Source organism: Haemaphysalis longicornis, unplaced genomic scaffold (genome assembly GCF_048455015.1).
Source record: "Haemaphysalis longicornis isolate Haplotype H1 unplaced genomic scaffold, Haemaphysalis longicornis Haplotype H1 scaffold_1, whole genome shotgun sequence".
NCBI lineage: Eukaryota > Metazoa > Arthropoda > Arachnida > Ixodida > Ixodidae > Haemaphysalis > Haemaphysalis longicornis.
The window spans coordinates 446,957,029-446,975,921 of record NW_027526203.1 but is presented as its reverse complement, the minus strand read 5'-3'; positions in this window follow the sequence as shown (position 1 = coordinate 446,975,921).

Sequence of the window (18,893 nt, the reverse complement as noted above, 5' to 3'; positions counted from 1 at the left end):
TGATGATGATGATGACGACGACGACGACGACGACGATGAACGTGGCGATGAATGCCTACACAGACTGCAGTCCATGCTGACTGCACAAAATAAGGATTGAACGGAAAGAACAAAGGCTTCTCGATATCATTCTGTCAGCTCCCTGGCAGGAATAATGAACTGTAGGCGATTGAAATGGTCTCAGGATAAAATCATAGGTGTTCAGATTTATTATTCAAGGGAAGCTTCTATTGGCTGACTTGCGCCTTCGGTGGTGGCTTACGCCGAAAAGACTTCAGGCAAAGTCAACTTTGTACACGCTCTCTAATGAGGAGATGCTGCCATTTTTTTCAGTCTGTGCATTTCCCCTTTCTTCGGTGCTCCCGTAATCCGCAGTAATTCCACAACTTGCGTTTTCTCTGGACATTTTCCTTGCCATAGCCATCAAACATCTTTTGTTCTGTCATTTCACCTATATCCTCCCTTCTAGGTTCCTTCTCCTTGCGGGCAGGCATGGTGGAACATCCCAGAGGGATCGCATTTCTTCACTGCAGCGCCAATGTAGTAGTTTATAAGGGCTCCGAAAATTGGCTGCCTGCTACCGAAAACTTTGCCAAATAGATCACGTGACCACAACGAAAAAAAACAGTATCAAACGTGTCTTCAATATTACGATAAAACCGCGTAGCCTTGCCTCTAAAAAGCGAGCCTGCCTGTGAAATTGCGACGCATGACTCCCCACCTCCTCAATAAGTGGCCCATTCCTGACGAAACTCCCGAGTGTGCCGGAACAGGCTGGGTTTCCGGAAATTTGGTTGCAAATGACGCTCCATTTTCACGATGTCCCTCGGCATATATGCCGCGGGGCTACCTTCGCTCAGCTTCAGTAGTTGTAAAGCAACAATGGTAAGTGCGGCAACTCCGGTCCGAAACGCTCCCTCGACGTCGAAGTTACGCTATCGCTTCGCACATCTTAATACCTAAACGCTCATGTAATCCGCAACTTTTTTCTTGTAGCTTCATCCCTGCAGCAGTTTGGTTACAGGCAGCTTTTAGCAGACCTCTCTGTATTCGCCACACCTCTTTTCTACCCCTACCTGTCCAGCCTACGGAGAACTCGACACTCACTACCATTTTCTCTGCGAATGCCCCGCGGACCCACACTCCCCCTCCCTCACCTGACCTCTGGGAGCAGGTGTTGCGCGACCCCGGGGGAGTCAGGCCAAGTACTGGCCACCTTTCGGGCCCTAGCGGTCGCGGCGGCCCTTTAGGCCTCCTTAACCTGCAGTACCTGATCCCGAAGGACGAAATGATTTCTCTCTCTCTCTCTCTCTCTCTCTCTCTCTCTCTCTCTCTCTCTCTCTCTCTCTCTCTCTCTCTCTCTCTCTCCTCCATGAGTATTGGGGTATTGTAGTAGCGTGTGAGTCCGAAGTTGTCCTACACACAAATAAAGAACCATGGTCCTTGTCGTGTATCGCAATTTTACCAATAAAGTCGCTGACCATATTCACTGGTGTGCCTCGATTTTAAAATGATTAAATGTGAAAAAGAATTAACTCTTACTAAAAACATGTGCTATGTTAATATGCATGCTTAAAAGTTATGGGGAAACCATTAGTACTTTAATTGCTGATAGGTGTGCGAGTGCGTTGTTACCTCGTTAGGCTTTGCGTAAAGAAATTTGGGAAAATTGCCGCTAAACGACTCTGCAGGGTACGTGAAATGCAAGCAAAAGTTAACGCAGCCCAATCACGATAGCACGTGTTGTTCAATTTATTTACCAGGGCAGTACCATATATGGTTGGTGCGGCCTGGTGATCACACAGCGCTTCCTTGGGGCTTCTTTCTCCTTCCTGTAGTTCCGCGATGTTCCACTTTCTACCGGCCCACCTAATCTCGCATTGTCAGGCTTTTCAGAAAAGTCGACCACACGCTGAGAGTCTTGGGCCTCATCATCCAAAAGGACGGGATGGAATTAGCTACCTTTCAAAATTGCAATATGCAGTCTCCCATGTCCCCCACCTGACCAAACGAGTAACCACCAAAAAACAAGGGCTAAATGAACAAGACACAATCAGACTGGTTCAATCACCAAACTCGAGTCGAATCATTTACCCGAGCAGCCACGAATGTCCGTGGAACGTCCGAAAAACAGCCGAAAATCCAATGTCAAGTTTGAATGGACACTGTCGTGCACTGTACAGTCTAAAGCTTTATGACAGTAATTGTTGTTGTTGTTCCTCTTCTGGTGGTACATACCCACGTGGGGGATTGGCCAAGAAATGGGGTGGCTTTTAGGGGCTAAAACGCCCACCTCATAACCCTATACAACCAGCCTGTAAAAATTGGGGAAACGGTAACCGAATTATATAATAGATCTATAACCGATGATTGATGCCATTTTTGGGAGAAAAGGGTAAAAAATTTTGACCGGGTTAGCAGGGCATGCGCCTGGTCTCTGATATGTACGCGTGAATGGCCGCAATAATCCCTCTATGACAAAACCCCAGGGATGTGGCCCCGAACGAAACGAGCACAGGCATCGACAGAGGAAGGCCAATACGTTGAATTGGTGCGGCTAGATACCGTTTCCGAATGAAAGAAAAACCGCGGCAGTACAGGAAAAAGTGTTCAATGGTTTCAATTTCACCGCAAGCAGCACAAAAACTGGAGGAGGTGAGACCAGCGCGATGCAAATAAAAATTAAGCTCCGGTATTCTGCATCTGATGCTGGTTAAAGTGACCTCACACTGGCGGGACTCGCAAAATGTCGCATTCCAAGTGTGAGAAAGATGGGCATAGTCATCCAAGCCCGTGATAGTACCTTCCTGTGTCATCCCTAGCCGTTGATATCTGCGGAACCTTGCTCGCGCCAGGAGAAATGGGGTAGGGCTGAGGTCCACCGTAGGGCCATCTAAAGCTGAACTGGCCAAAGAGTAAGCTGTTTCATTAAGCCATAGGCCACTGTGACCTGGGACCCAGATGAGCCGGATGTCGCGTAAATGGGGAGGCACAAGGCGGCTGAAGGTACGGATAAGTAATGAATTTTTTGTTGATGTTAGCGCGGTACAAACCGACAGGGAATCAGAAATAATACAAACATTTAAATATTGTGTAGGTAAATTTTTTAAGGCCATAACTATTGCAAAAAACTCAGCTTCGAATATAGGAGTAAAATCAGGTAAACGATAAGAAAATGACCAATTAAGTTGTGGGCCGAAAATTCCCACTCCCACCCTCTCCGCACGTTGCGATGCATCCGTTGCAACTTGCACATGTGAGCGCAAGTTCCCCAGATGCTCGTCCAGCAAACCCATTAGTATCGGTGTGGATAGCAGTTTGGCCTTATAAGGGAATACGTTATCGAGGGACATAGGAGTAGGTACGACTTCAGGTAACATCGGAAGAATTTCTGGCAGACTGATGTTGAGCGGTGAAATCAAGGTTTGGGCATACAGACATTGAGGACGATTGTATCGAGGCCATGGAGAGTTAAAAAACAATGCTAGCTGAGCCACCATCAATGGCAAAGATTTGCTCAGAGGAGACTCGAAGATTCTCATCATAGTCTGCACTGTTAAAAGTTTAAATCGAGACTCTAGACTCAGCGAGCGGGCCTCTAAATACAGAATGTTATTTGCCACATATCGCGGAAGGCCGAGGCACAATCTCAGTGCTCGTCGCTCCAAAAGAATAAGAGGACGGGGTTTGTGCGCTTCTGCACCCGAAAAGAGGACACACACAAATTCTAAAATGGGTCTTACATAACCACCGTAAATAAAGAGTAGGGTGTCCCTCCGCATGCCAATTTTTCTGTTGCTAACTCTACGCAACAATGCTAGGGGTCTTTCACCTTTTGTCAAAATGTGGTTTATGTGCGGGCGCCAATCAAGTGTACTGTCATAAATAATACCGAAGTATTTCAAAACAGTCAACTGAGGAATGATATTCTCCCGATAACTCAAACAAAGGTTAACAGGAGTGGATACTGGAAACACCAGGACCGCGCACTTAGCGACGTTGATGGACAAATTACACGAGACCGAGTGCCACTGAATACATGCAGAGTACTCTGGTCACAGGCTGGCGTGCTCTCGCAGTTGGTGCGTTTACCTGCGCCCTCACTGAAAACGCTATATTGCGAGCTACCTGATGCATTAGTTAGATCACGGCATCTGGAAATATGAAGATGTGAGGATAGCGCATTTCTTATCACCCAATCGGGCAAAGAAAACGAGACGCTTAAATGTGTTCGCTGGGTTTCGCGCGTGATAAAAAGACACGTCATGGGCATCGTAATCATCATCATCATCATCATCCTCGTCGTCGTCGTTGTCATTAAAGCACGTGAATAAAGTTGCCTTTGCCAACGTAAATTATAAGCCCTACGAGGGACACGTCAACACTTTACCCCTGGCCAATTATCCCAAGTGCACGTACACGCCAACAAATCCAAGGGCGTCATCCTCATTAGAGAGCGTGTACAAAGTTGGCTATGCCTTAAGTCTTTTCGGCGTAAGCCACCACCGAAGGCGCAAGTCGGTCAATACAAGCTTCTCTTGAACAATGAATATGAAAACCGATTATTTCATCTTGAGACCATTTAAATCGCCTACAGTTTATTATTCCTCCCAGGGACCTGACAGAATGATATCGAGACGCCTTTGATCTTTCCGTTCAATCCTTGTGCAATCAGCATGGACTGCAGTCTAGCTAGGCATTCATCATCACGTTCATCGTCGTTGTCGTCGTCGTCATCTGCCCCTTCCGCTCTGCTGCACCCAAGGCAGCCGCGATGAAGAAGAGGTCTTGGCACGCTCGCCAATCCCGCGCACATGACTCCGGGGCGGCGCGGGTAGGTCAGGCGGGTCCGTGGTCCTTCGCTTACGACCCGGGGAAGGCGGCAGCGGCATGGCGCGGGTGGCCGTGCTCATCCTGGGCTACTTTCTTCTGGCCACCATCGACGCGAGGCCGCTGGAACCACGCCGCCGCGGCAAACGCACCGTCGTCTGGGAAAATTTGGCCGAGGAACCCGCGCTTGGAGGCCACGACGCAGCCGCGGTGCCCCTGCGGATGCTCCAGGGACGCCGAAACTACGAGGACTGGTTCCTGGACCGGATACTGCCTCGCATGCAGCGAGAGAGCCGCCTGCGTCCGGCCGACCGCCTGGCCTTGCGTCTCGGGCTTTACAGGCGGATGAAGGCGGCCGCCGCTCCCGCTCCCGAGGGCTGCGAGGTGCCCGCCACCGCCGCCAGCACGAGCACCACGCGAAAGTCAACCACGACCAGAACGACCACGACCACCACGCCTAAGCCGACCACGACCAGAACCACCACGACTACCACGACTACCACGACTACGACGACGACATGCAAGCCACGCACCACCACTACCACGTGCAAGCCAGCCACGACCACCACGACTTGCAGGCCACGTACTACTACGGTTACAACGACGACCACGTGCAGACCGCGCACAACGTCGACAACCACCACGTGCAAGCCTCAGACGACAACTACGACCTGTAGGCCGCGCACCACCACCACTACCACAACGTGCAGGCCTCGAACGACGACGACAACAACGTGCAAGCCTACAACTACGACTACGACTTGCAGGCCCCGCACGCAAACGACGACCACCACCACGACTACGTGCAAGCCGCGTACGACGACTACTACGTGCCGCCCCCGAACGACAACGACCACATGCAGGCCTGTGGTGACGACCACGACGTGCAAGCCGATCGTGACTACGACTACGTGCAAGCCATTGGTCAGGCGGGACTCGCGAAACGAACATCAGCAGCTTAAGTACCTTGGGTCGTGAGGTTCATTGCTAAATTCTTTATACTAGCTTAATTATACTCGGCAATTTGTCGGCCCCAAGTGGTCACTCCAGTCCGCAAGGCATGAAATCTGGCAAGTAAATTTGGAATGCCCCTGGCTGCTGCTCATTAATAAAACGTTTTGCAGATAGTGCGCGGGTTTTTAAGTGCGAATGCACTTCTTAAGCGAGCCTTAAGCGTCCGCCGCCGTCCGCATAGCAACAGCTGCGGGTGCGCGCGCTCCTCGTCTTCCTTGGCAACGGGGGGAGATGGGCGCGCGCTGCCTGGCCGCTGACATGGCACATACCCACGTGGGGGATTGGCCAGGAATCTCCTCGTCTTCCTTGGCAACGGGGGGAGATGGGCGCGCGCTGCCTGGCCGCTGACATGGCACATACCCACGTGGGGGATTGGCCAGGAATCGGGCGTGAGAAGGGCTAATGCAGCCGCTTAAAGGAGTACTGATCGACACGAAATTTCAAAGCTGAGATCCGCTCTAGCAATCAAGTACAACGACAACACAAATAGGTGTCTGTGAATAAATGCATCTTTCTTTCTTTGTAGTTGTGTGTGTGTGTGTGATCTCTCTTTCGCGAACATTACCGAACCGCGCAAATTCAACTCGTGCATTCGCACTTTCACATTCTTCCCCTCGGGGAAATGCGGGGAATTTTTTTTCCTTTGTTTATTTCACAAGCGGCTGTCTAGATACTTCATAAGCAGAGACCAGAACTTTAGGCAAACTGCCTATTTTTTTCATTGAGACCGTATCAAGCCTATTTAACACAAAAACACGAACTAAAGGAAAAGAAACATTTTAAGCAATCGTTTATTGTGACTAATTTTTTTTCATTGGGACTGTGTCAAGCCTCTTTAACACATAAGCACGAACTAAAAGAAAAACATTTTAAGCAATCGTTCATTGTGCCTATTATTGCCTATTTTGTGTTTCGCGCTTATAGGGAGTTTTAGCGCCTAAAAATGCCTTTCTAATGAAATATATGACCTGAAGATGCCTTTTCTGAGTTATAGTACTATATGCCTTTGTTCTAGTGTTCTTGTGTGTTTTTGAGCTCATGTTCTGCTAGGAGTGCTCTCACTTCAGAAGCCTGCAACTAGTCTGTCGCACGCTGTTCACGAGTAGAATCCGCGCGCCGTGTCAAATAGGCCGAGAGTTGGAAACCGTGCTCAAGCTTTCGCCACCTCGACACCACAGCCTACCTCGCCACCGGTTGGGCGTGAGGTCACCCTTGTCCGCGTCAGCTCTTTCGGTCTATGTTCTTCTTGTGGGCTGTGTCCGGGCATCAGCGGCGAAAACTTTGGCCGACATGCCGTATACGTTAACGCAATAAAAACCAACCAAACAAAAAATGAACGCGACACAGCCGCGCATGTGCCGCTCAAGGTGAAAGACGCCTCCCACTAGATAACCACGGGAATATCTGACACACGAAAGTTTCAAGCCGTTGGAGCTCATGCAATGCGGTATAGGAAGTTTCACACCCCTGCCCGAACCATATAGGAAGCAGCTTTCTAAACTAGTACTTCCTGGGCACATCGCGACGCGTGTTTTACAGTGATCGGCCCTTTGGCAGAGGAGCCGCCGCCATTCTACGCCACGAAAACATTTCGGGAACTGCATGTTAGCACAGATTCCAGACTTGGAAGTTTAGGAAATTTCCCCAAGCAAACTTAGCGAACAACTTTCTGTGGCGGAACTCACTGCGGAGTAGAAAGCGCTCTCTAAGAAGGCGCGCTGGAGACTTAATACTTCTTCGATCCTCCCAGCGGACGTTACAGATTTCGGGCGGGAGCGTGGTTGGGGTGTTCTGCCCACTAGAGGTCCCTTCTGGGTAACGAGCTGGGCAACGAGGTAGCCCGAGATTTCGGCTTCCGGGATGTCTCGGATGGTGCCTTTCCACCTCGGGCGGGTGGGAGGGATCGCCTGGTCACCAATCGGGACATTACGCAGCACCCCGCTCCAACCTTAAAGCGCAGGCAGTCTATTTAGTGGCGTCGACTGCAGACTAACACCTTCCCACATCCCTCACTGTGCCACCTGCACTTCCCCACGCGATACTGCCGCACGTGCACGTGGTGAAGCGCGCCTTTCGCTCCCCTCCACCACATAGTGGGCGCAATTGCCCTACGAAACATCGCCTCCATCCTACTCTGTCCCTTCCCCTTACTACGCTGGAGTAGTAAGAGGCTACGCCGCTCAGCTCCGACCCACAAGTGCAAGAGTGTGTGATCCAGCTGGCCGAACTCGCCGCTAGGGCCCACGGGACGTCGACTAGGGGACTGCATGTGTGCCTCCCAACCGGTGCCTCTTCCTAAACAGCTCCGGATAAAGTTTCTACCTCCACCACCACCACCACCGCTTGACAGCGTGGGGCGTAACACCGTCAGCGCGGTGTATATGCGGACAAAATGAAACTTGGCGACACGCAATCTTTCAGTGTTCTGTAGCAAGTACCTTTTGGACGCTGATGTTTAGGATGTTTAAAGTACGCCTAGGGGAGCGCACAAAATCGCGCGATGCCTTAGTGACTTTTCTGTTATGTGTGTGGGCCCTGGTTGTATGAAGGCGTCGTGGTATCGCGGCACTCCGGTCCCGGCCTCACAAGGATATGTTCCCAATGCTACTGCGCATGCGCACGCGTCTGTTTGAACAGCTGGAAGCGGAGCTCGCCACGCTGGTGGAAGAGGCGTTCCTCCTGCGTTGGTCGTGCCGCTTCATCAAGGTGAACAGTGCACGTTTGGAAATTCGAATTGTAGAATATTAGCCTTGTAATCATACTAACAACATAGAATATTAGCCTTGTAACCAGACTAAAACACGATACATAGTTATCTGCAGTGTTCACTTCACCATATGTGTGTATCTGTAACGATCTAAGACTGTACACTCTAAAAAAATTGTGTAAATTTACAGAGCTTTTACATACAATGTCTGTTGCCGTACAGAAATTTTCTGTGATGGTTAGTAAACAGAAACCTGTTAACAGAAAAAACAAAAATTTTCTGTAATTTCCTCGTCTTGTCCAATGACAGGCTTGAAATCGTGAAAATATATTTGCATTAAATAGAATAAAATATCAATAATTTTTTAAAAGTTTTACAAGAATTTACTTTCTGGCCCGAAAGGTTGCGCAGTGAACGACTCTTGCGTTTGCCGCTGTGGGCCGGGGAAGATGGATCGTGCGCAAAGCGAAAGTGCGCGGTGTCTTAGCGGGACAGGGAAAACACCACACCCCGTGGCACGCGCCTCGCGCTCTTTCTGCGTTATCACTCATTACAGCTCTCCTTTTCACGCGAAGGGTAGCGAGTTGTTTAGCTGTTGACATCGTCCATGATTACGCAACCCCTCTAGGTCTTGTGTGTTCTCCGCAAAAGTCCTAACTCCTTCTCTACCAACCTTCAATTCGCGGGCGCAGACGCCCTCAAGCTACCCCAGATATTCACCTGCAAGTACAAGGGCACACTATTCCTCGAGTTCCGTGCATCAGGGTACTAGGCCTCGGAATACAAGCTGATGGCTCCAACTCAGAAACCATTCGAGCACTATACACTCGAGCGCGACACAAATAAGTCACCTCATCTTTCGGATCGCATATATATGCATCATGGCCTCAAAGAAGTAAACCTCGTACGGCTTGTGCGGGAATTTATTATCAACCGAATTACTTATGTTGCGCCATTTCTGGCTCTCAAAAAAGCTGAACAAGATAAACTTAACTGCATTATTAGGAAAGCTTACAAACAGGTGGTTGGAATTCCCATCACCACATCTACTGAACACTTCGAAGCAATATTGGTATCCATAATAGTGCTTACTGACATCTCCCCTTCCTCGAAGTATGCACCCGGTATACAACGTTGATCGACGCCTAGCAAGGGCGGCTGCTCTCCACCGCTGCCTTCGAGAGGAGAAACAAGCTTGTTCTACGTCGACGCCGCGGAATACCCAGACAGAGCGGCCATGAGCATAGTGGCAGTGGATCAGCAGCTTGGGTAATTCAACTGCCTCTAGCTTGTTCAGTTTGTATACAATCCACCCAGCGACCGGGGAGGAAGCAGTCATTGCACTTGCCATATCCTCCACACCCGCAAAAATAATTGTGACGGACTCGAAAACAGCCATTAGAAACTTTGAGAAGGGTAGAATTTCACCCCAAGCGCAACGCCTTTTTCAACCTTTTACTGGGTAAAAATTCCACGAGGTCCTTCTTATATGGACGCCAGCACATTTGTCCTTGGCAGGTAATGAGCATATATGCTCACGAAGCGGCCCGGGGTTTCAGCTACCGGGACCGTCTCGATCTTGATGAGCAATCGCTACATACGGGGGCCACGGACGGGCTTGTGACATCACCGCTTACTATCACTTTGGCCGCCTGAAATACCCGGCGGTGCATCCCTCCCTCAGTCGGTGGCAGTCTGTGGCCTGGCGACTCTTGCAGTCCAACACCTTTCCGAACCCCGTAGCCTACAGCCGCCTATAGCCAGACCTAAGGTCTGTGTTTATATAGGCGGCTGAGCAATGTAGATGGTGCTCGGAATAGCTAACCTGTAGCACAAAGTATGGGCCTGTCCCGAGAAACCACAACACACATCACAGATAATAGTGATAAGGATCCTCTGGAGCAATGGGAGGCCGTGTTGCTCAGCTCTGACCAAGAGACTCAACGCAGCCTCCAACTGGCCGAAGATCTGGCGGGGAAGGACCGTCGAACGCTCCCTTTCGTCCTCTTCCTCCCCCAGTTTGGGCAAAATAGTTTTCTTATCATCATCGCCTGTTAGGTCCATAAATGAAGGAATCAGCACCAGCTTCATGTTAAATGCTTAGAAAGCATTTCTGTGCGGACACAACTATAGGAAACCCGTCTGACCACCTGTAATGTTTGATGCGTCACACTGTCGCCGCGTACGTAAATGCTATCAAGAAAAGGCGCCAGACCCTTAATCCTTTGATATTACTAGTATTGCCCCTGAAAAGATGTCTTCTTTGCAATGCATTTGTGCACAGTTGTGAAGCCGGTTTTAAAGACCATTGTACAGCGTTTTATAAGGATGCATTTGATTTGCTGAAGGTATTTAATTAAGTGCCCTTGGACCATCATAATTTGATAGCAAACTGTTTATTATGCTTCTTAAAAAAAAAAAAGTCAAATGCCTTTGTGCATAATAGTGAAGCCGTCTGTAAAGGGCTCGATGTATTGCGCTCTGTAAGGATACAGGTTTAGGGACGTACTTTGTGTAAGGTCCTAAGGCCTCCATATTTTTATACAGGTATTCTGAAGTTGCTCCTGAAAAATTGTCTTCCTGGTGAAGCATCTGTGTATAGTGGAGAAGCAGGCTTTAAGGCGCTGGGTATTCTACAGTGCGTCATAAACACAGACGGGACCTTACGGGGTTATTTAACAAAATGCCCGAAGACCTTTCTGCCTTGGTAAGAGCCTTGCTTATATGGCGCCTGGAAAAATGCCCCCAGCAATGCATGTGTGTAGTAGTGACGCCGACTTTAAAGGCGCTTGGCGCATAGCAAATCGGCTCAAGCATTTATTTGACAATCCCTAATTGGTAGTTTCTGCATTTTTTTTGCCTTAACTAGTCATGCATAGGCATAATCATGCCTGAAAAAAAATCCAAAGAGCATTAGGTATTTCAGCAATTTATTTGATTCTCGGGTCATGTTTAATCATCTTCGCTTGGAGCTACGGAGGAGAGCGATTGTGCATGCAACTTGCGCAGCTTTCAGCTTCATAAAAGGACAGGGAAGTAGCGCTTGCCAGTGCTGCTACATAATCGAGGCAATTTGACGTGTCCCCAATCACATCTGTGGTTCTCAAATTGGAGGGCCCCAATTTTACGAACCTGGTGGAATGACCAGGACTGGACATTTTCATGCAGACAGTGCAGGCAAGTGATGACCTTTCTGTGGGAAGCGCCATTTAAAATCGACCCGCAGATGCAACTGCATCAGGTGGGCTACAAAAAAGCAGCAGTCCTGACTAAGCGCAGATGGTCGAGTTACAAAAACCTCCGTGTGCATTTTGCTTCATTATCCTAAGTTTTTTGCAATAGAGCACGACATTACTTGCTGTTTTATTGCAGCCTGTAAATAAAGGAAATAAAAGAATGGGAGGAGGCCTCCCTTTATTCCATAAAGTCGCATGCGAACGCTGTTGTTCTGGACCAAAAGACTGGGCTCGCACTACTCTGGGGAGGGAGCTTCTCTGCCCGAGGACAAAAGCTGTTCAACTGTGGTTTAAGGTACAGGTACAGAAAGTTAGGGAGGTCACGCCGAACTCTGTGGACACCCTCTTCATTCCTTGTGTTCTCCTTTACTTTTGTGAACCCCCTGTAACTCAGAGCACAGTTCTGAAAAACCAACTAGCCGTATTTCTTAGCTTTCTGAGCAAACAACACAAGCAGACCTGGCCAGTGCTTCAAACTACGCACAGTAAGACCTTGATATAACAAACTAATACATCGAAATTCTTGATATAGCGAAGTCAAGGTATAGCTAGGTTACAAGGTATTAATCTCAACATAATGATACAATTTATAAAGGTGAAATATATTTCACCTTTTTTCACCTTGTATAAAGATGAAATATATATATATATATATATATATATATAAATATATAAAGGTGAAATATATTTCAATATATCTAATCTCTAGAGCAGCTTTGCTCCGCCCATAGCGGGAGATAAACAGTCCTCTCCCCCAAACCCCCTTCATCTTTTTTATTTAGCCTTTCCCCCTCCCCACCCCTCCCTCTCCATGGCAGACACTCGCATCTGGCACCGACTGCAAACCCACACCTACTACTGTCACCCACAATTTCATAGAACCTCCCAAACTACCAACCCCTACGATTGGCCTCACTGCCCCGATACCCCGAACACAACGCCCTATCTCGTACTTGTTTGTCCCGCCAACTCCTCACCCCCCTTTCCCTCCTCCCTCGAGCAGTGGGAGGGCTTAGACGGCTTGAAAACTGCAGGGCCTCTTCAACTCTCGGGCCAGCACGCTTGCGAAGGCACGCCCTCTACCGGACCAGCATGGCCACCCACAGCCCATTCTCTTTTTTCCCCGTCCCTTTCATTTCAATAAACGTTGTCATCACCATCGACACCATCACCATCATCGCCACCACTGGATGAGGGCAGCGCTGAATGCACTCTCTCCTCCTAGCCCATTTGCTGCTGTCCTCTGCCTCTACACCGAGCAGGAGCAAAGGCTGCAACCTGCTACTCCTTCTCCAATCAACGTCGCAGGCTACAAAGCTTAGCTAAGTTTGTGGATTTCGCCTGTGGTTCAGAAGAAATGAATAGCACTGAAAGTACGAAGCATAATCTGCACGCGGAATAGGAACTCGTGGAGAAATAAGGTCACAACACCTGCATGAAGCGGAAGGGGGGGGGGGGGGGGGGGGGGGGGGGGGGGTTTGATAGGGTACAGAGAGGAATATTGCAGAAGGGAGATTGCCATCCACGCTGTTGCAGCGTGTTGCCCAATACGTTGTCCAGTATCTTACTGTGCTGCTCACTGCCACAGTTGGCAGCATTCTTTTCGTCAGCCTACAAAAGGCTGGTCGATCTAACAATTCCGCTTTCAAACGTTCTAGGGCCCTATCAGAGAAACCGTATAAAGATTTTGAACATGCAAGACAAGAAACATGAAATGAACAGACAGGCAGCACACATGGTGCAATGATTAAAGTGAACAAAAAGGAAAAGAATTAAGTTTTTTTATGTTTCATACTAACAATCATAATATAACAATAATAATTTGTTTTCTAGACAAGGCATACATTACATTTGCAAAAAAAGCATTTGCATCCTTAGCCGGCTTGGCTAGTAAGGGATCCATTGAAAAACTGTACAGATTGCGATTCATACAATAAAAAAAAAAACAGAAAATTAGTGTGGTGAAACGTAGTCTTACAATGTGACATGAATTTTAATTACACCTTTATACAGCCCAGTGTAACGTAGTCTAAGAAACAATGTACGCTTTAATCGTGCACCTATTGTTTCTAAAATATTTTCATTCCAAATGTTTGCTCCAGTGAACGAAACAAGTATCAACCATAAACACTGGTTTCAAAAAGATTAAAATTGTTTCTATTGCATATCTGGTATTGCATTTAGAGTAAGAAACATTGTTGATGAGTATGGCATATGCGATAACTATTACTGGCAGCATGATCATAGTTTTGCAGTTCAGCACTAGGGTATATGGCATTATATTGAGCTGAAGAAAGAGCAGAGGGAGAGTTTCTATACAGTTCTGAGTGTTCTCTCATGTAGGTTAATTCGTGTGCTGTGGGACAATATGTTAGGTTTTCTGGTCAATCTACAATATGTTATCGGTACGTTAGGAAGCAAGTGTTCGCCTCTCGCAATGGTGGAGCTCTACACACCACATACCCAGGACTCGAGGCACATTGCAATAGAAAGTACGATTAGGATCACAGAGAGCTGTTTTTTCTGCACTGCAATCGACACACAAATGGGGGTGTTTTTGTCTCGAACACACCCATCATGGACAAAAAATGAAGCCATGACTTGCCTCTCTGTAGAATGACCCATTATACACTGAGCCACCACATTGTACACTCTGAGCCACCCCAGCACGTACACCTGCATTCTGCCATAAGCAAACAAGATGCCGCACACTATGGCTACCCCAGTTTTCGGCTCCCTTTTACAGGGACCTGTTTCATGCCGGTGGCACTACAGCTAACCTCTGCGATAAGCTTCAAAGCCATTTTGTTTCCGTTCACCGGCACTTCGTAAGACAAAACTCCTCAAATAGGCAAAAGAAGTGGGTTTGTAAAATAAGGTGCGCAGCTCTTTGCCACATTTTGCTGTCGTACTGCCGCCATCCAGCATTCAGCACAAAAAGTTCCCAGCGCTTTATGTATTGGACGGACAGAGGGCCTTGCTTGCCAAGAAGCACCCCCAAGCTGGTCATCCCCGCTTGGGGACCAGCTGGGGACCAGCTGGTCCCCAAGCGGGGATGACCAGCGGGGATGACCAGCGGGGATGACCAAGCAGGGATGACCAGCTGGTCCCCAGATGAGGCTGGGGACCAGCTTGCGCAGAGATGATCCTTCAGCACACAGTAGACGCACTCAATCTGGGAGAAACGAAACGGAGAAATTGTTATGCTGCTGCTTAGGATGTTGAGGAGCGACACCTCACTTTCCAGCCGAGTATGCAGGGTCTTACACGAACTTGGGCACCGCACAAAATGCATTCTACGGGCACTGGGTCAGCAGAGCCCTGCGACCTGTGCCACCACAGGAGCTGCAAAATTGTAACACAGGTGGGGTGTGCTCGCTCCGGAGATGTCGCATGTTCAGAAAAACTTCAGTTCCAGTTTGTTTCTTTTACCGTGTACATTGTGTACAGATGGGCGACCAGGGGAGAAAAAGATGCAAAAGATGGAGCTGGATGAACCTGAGGGCCCCATTGTACCAACAGCGACTTGCAGCCTGAACAGAACATATTTAATAAGCCAGCAGCACAAGAAAAACCATAATGAGGCCAGATTATTAGACAACTAGGATTATGCTGAACTGCTCTGAGCATAAGAAAAAAGGAAAAACATTTCTTTGAATCCTCATTACTGAATGGTGCATACACACACGCACAAAATACATACCGCCACCAATTGACTGGTTCGAGAAAAAAAAAATAAAAAATTCTAAGCTATCAAGCTATGGATGGTTCATGTCAGACTGCTTTTTTTACCACATCTGTGCAGTTGATACCTTGTAGTACATCCGAACCACAACGAAGTGTCGAAGACAGCTTCGCGCTTCTGATAGTCTGGATGGCCTTTTCAAATGCTACAGGAACCGGGCAGCTGGACGAGTGGGGCCACCCTTCACTGTCACTGAGGCTCGTGTGAATATGTTGTAGTTCTTTGCCCTGTTGATGCAATCACTATGCAACATAATATTTGGCTAATAAAGCCCCAGCTTCATCCTGGACCTTTGAAGCCTGTTGACACTCTGTCAATGAACCGAACCCATCTGGTATCACTACGCGATGGTGCGAACTCTTGGTGGACTTTGGGGGATGCTGTTGCCTACCGTAGCTAGCTAGCCGAGGTTTCAGTGCTGTAGTGACACCCTTCCCATCGACCACCCATCCTCTAAAAGGTTGAGTGTTCTCAGTCTGCCAACTCAGTCTGCCAACCTATTCTCAGTCTGCCAACTGTAGCTTCTACGAACCTACATATTTTGTTTTTCCATAGTGTATCTGCCTAATAATGGTTGTATTGATTAAGTAAAACTTGAGTGAAGGAAAATTTGACATCCACCTGAATGCAGCCATGCAGCTACAAAGGAAAGCTATACAGCTTTCTCAGAAACTTCGCAGTTGAAGAAAAATTCATCCTAGTCCAGGATTTGAACCCGGGACCACCGCTTAACCGGAGCAGTCGTTCCACCAACTGAGCTAACCAGGAGGTTAGTCGACTACAATCGACTCTGCAGTTCCAGTCCTCTGCAATTCCAGTGGACAATGAATGCCATGTTGGTTTTTTTGATGGGCTGAAAACTAAGTTTCCGGTCCTGTGATTCGGAGCTTTGGGGCTTGTTTCTCTTTGCAGTGTCTAGAGAGTTCCGCCACCCCTCCGATGTAGAGGGGGCAGAACCTCCTTCAGTTGCGTCCATAGTCTCTTCAGAGACGCTGGAGGTTCGTGCAGGATGCACGTGTGTTGTACTGTTCGACCTCACCATGTGGGGGGTGAGGCCTTGGAGACTGCCGAACCAGGGGTCCGTGCAGCCCGCTTTGGAGGTGGTGGTGCAGCGCTAGCTGCTTCCACCGAGAGCGCCAGGGGCGTTGCTGGAGCCTCACTCTGCGTGGCTTCAGCAGGCGCCGAAGACCGCTGTGATGCTGCGCTCTGTTGCACCACAACGGAGTATGTAGGATCGGGTATGTGCCGGTGAGAGTTGCCTCCTTGCCTCATGAAATGTTAGTTTCTCTGCCACTTTAAGTGTGATTATTATTATTATTTTTTTTTTTTTCATGCCAGGCAAGCACAGGAATATGCTGCGTGGTTGCCCTTGAAGTTCACACAGAGCTGTTGTTCAGATTTGCAGTTCTCGGAAACGTGTTCATTGGAGGCACATTTGGCACGTCTCTTGGCCCCGGCAGCTCAGCGAGCCGTGGCCATAGCGTTGGCACTTGTAGCATCGGCGTGGGTTTGGTATGTAGGGTCTGAGTTTCATCTTTGTGTACCCAACCTCTACAGATTCTGGAAGGATGCTTGATGCAAAGGTGAGGACGATGTGCTTAGTCTCAATTTCTTTGTTTTCCCGTTTGATCTCGATTCCGTAGACATTCATGACTTTCTGTTCTTTTAGGCCTTCTAGAAGTTCCGCCTCAGACACATACTTTAGGTCGTCATCTCAGATGACTCCACGGACCGTATTCAGTGACCTGTGTTCACTGACGGTTACAGGGATGTCTCCAAAAGACGTTAGTTGCGGCAGATTCTCACATTGATGTTTGTAGAGCAGTTCGAGGAGGAGGTCTCCGTTTGCCAGCTGCTTGATGTTTTAGCCTTCACCAATGGTGGATGTTAACGTCTTTGCAACGACAAAAGGCGAGACGAGTCAAGCGGTTTTTTTTGTGTCATTACTGTGCACCACGTGGAAGCGTGGGAAGTTGTTCACATTTTTCATAAAGAATTTGGCTGTTGCGTCGGTGCCCCCTCTTTTTCGAGAGGGATCAGTTGAATGGAAAAAGGAAGCCATGAAATCAAAAATCTGTTCAGCCATGGTGCCAGCCACCCACCAAGGAGCCCAACAAGGGGACGGGACAGGAACTCGCGGGCAAGTCCTGCCCACACCAGCCATACACTACGACTATAACCAAATATGGCTGAAAGCAGGGTCATTCGCCACACAAGGTTAACCCTAGCCGCCAGGAAAAAGGGAAACTGAAGAAGGAACGAGGCGACAGGAAAGTTGTTAGAAAGAAGATTGGAAAGTGAAAGATGAAGGGGAGTACAGGCGATTCCCCCGGGCAGGTCAAGCCGGAGGTGCCGTCTACGAGAAGCGGAGCCAAAGTGAGGGGGGTGCTTAGAATCGAAAAAATAAAATGACCCCTTTTCTTATACACACACATACACACACGTACGTCTAGCAGCGATATCTGGGCGACACAGTCGCAAGGGATAATTTTTACAGCATACATTAAATAAGGTAGGAACCGACACTGAATTCATTGCTTACGTCTGATGTTCAGTCACTCTCACTACCACTTGAGTGTGTCGCAAAGCTTGAGCCGCTGCTCTCGGTATTCCCACAGCAGGTCGTCTTCTGTTCCGTTGAGGTAATTTATAATCTAACACTTCTTAAAGGACTTGGCCACAACATCAACTTGGACCCGCATTTACGCGTCTGAAATCCACTTTTAGGGTTGACGGGGACATCTTCTGTAGCTTTTCCGTTGTGTTGGAATGCAGCAGCACGAAACAGCCGAGCTAGCCTCAGCAGGATAGCGTTCACGCCCCCAGCCTAGCCTGGCCGTGCATGTAAAGCGAGAAACTGCGCCACTCCGACAGCTCCGGCTAATAACATAGCGAACAAGTGCAGTTGGCACCCTGGGCAACACGCGCTTCCTCTTTTGCAAACTTTTTTTTCAAAATTTGTTTCTGAAAGTAGGGGAGGGTGCTTAGAATCGGGGAGTGCTTAGAAACACGAAAATACGGTAATTACACTCCAACCAATCGTACAGAGAATGGAGACCCAATGTTTCAAAGCCGGCTCGGCTCCTTCTTCAGGGGTGACTGCCACACCACAGCGGTGGCTTATAGCCTTTCAGCGATTCAGGCTCCATTAGGTTTGCTGCATTTGCCACGACTCAAGGAAAAACCGCTTCCTCCAGTTTGATTCCTTTTCGAAAATGGACACTCTGTCCAAGTCAATTTTGTGGTCTGCCACCTCGAAGTGTTTGGCGATGGCGCTGCGTTCTTTGTCTGTTTGCGGACGTTGTTTTTGTGCTGCTTAATCCTCCCAAAGGGATTCTTGGTTTCACCAATATATGATGAG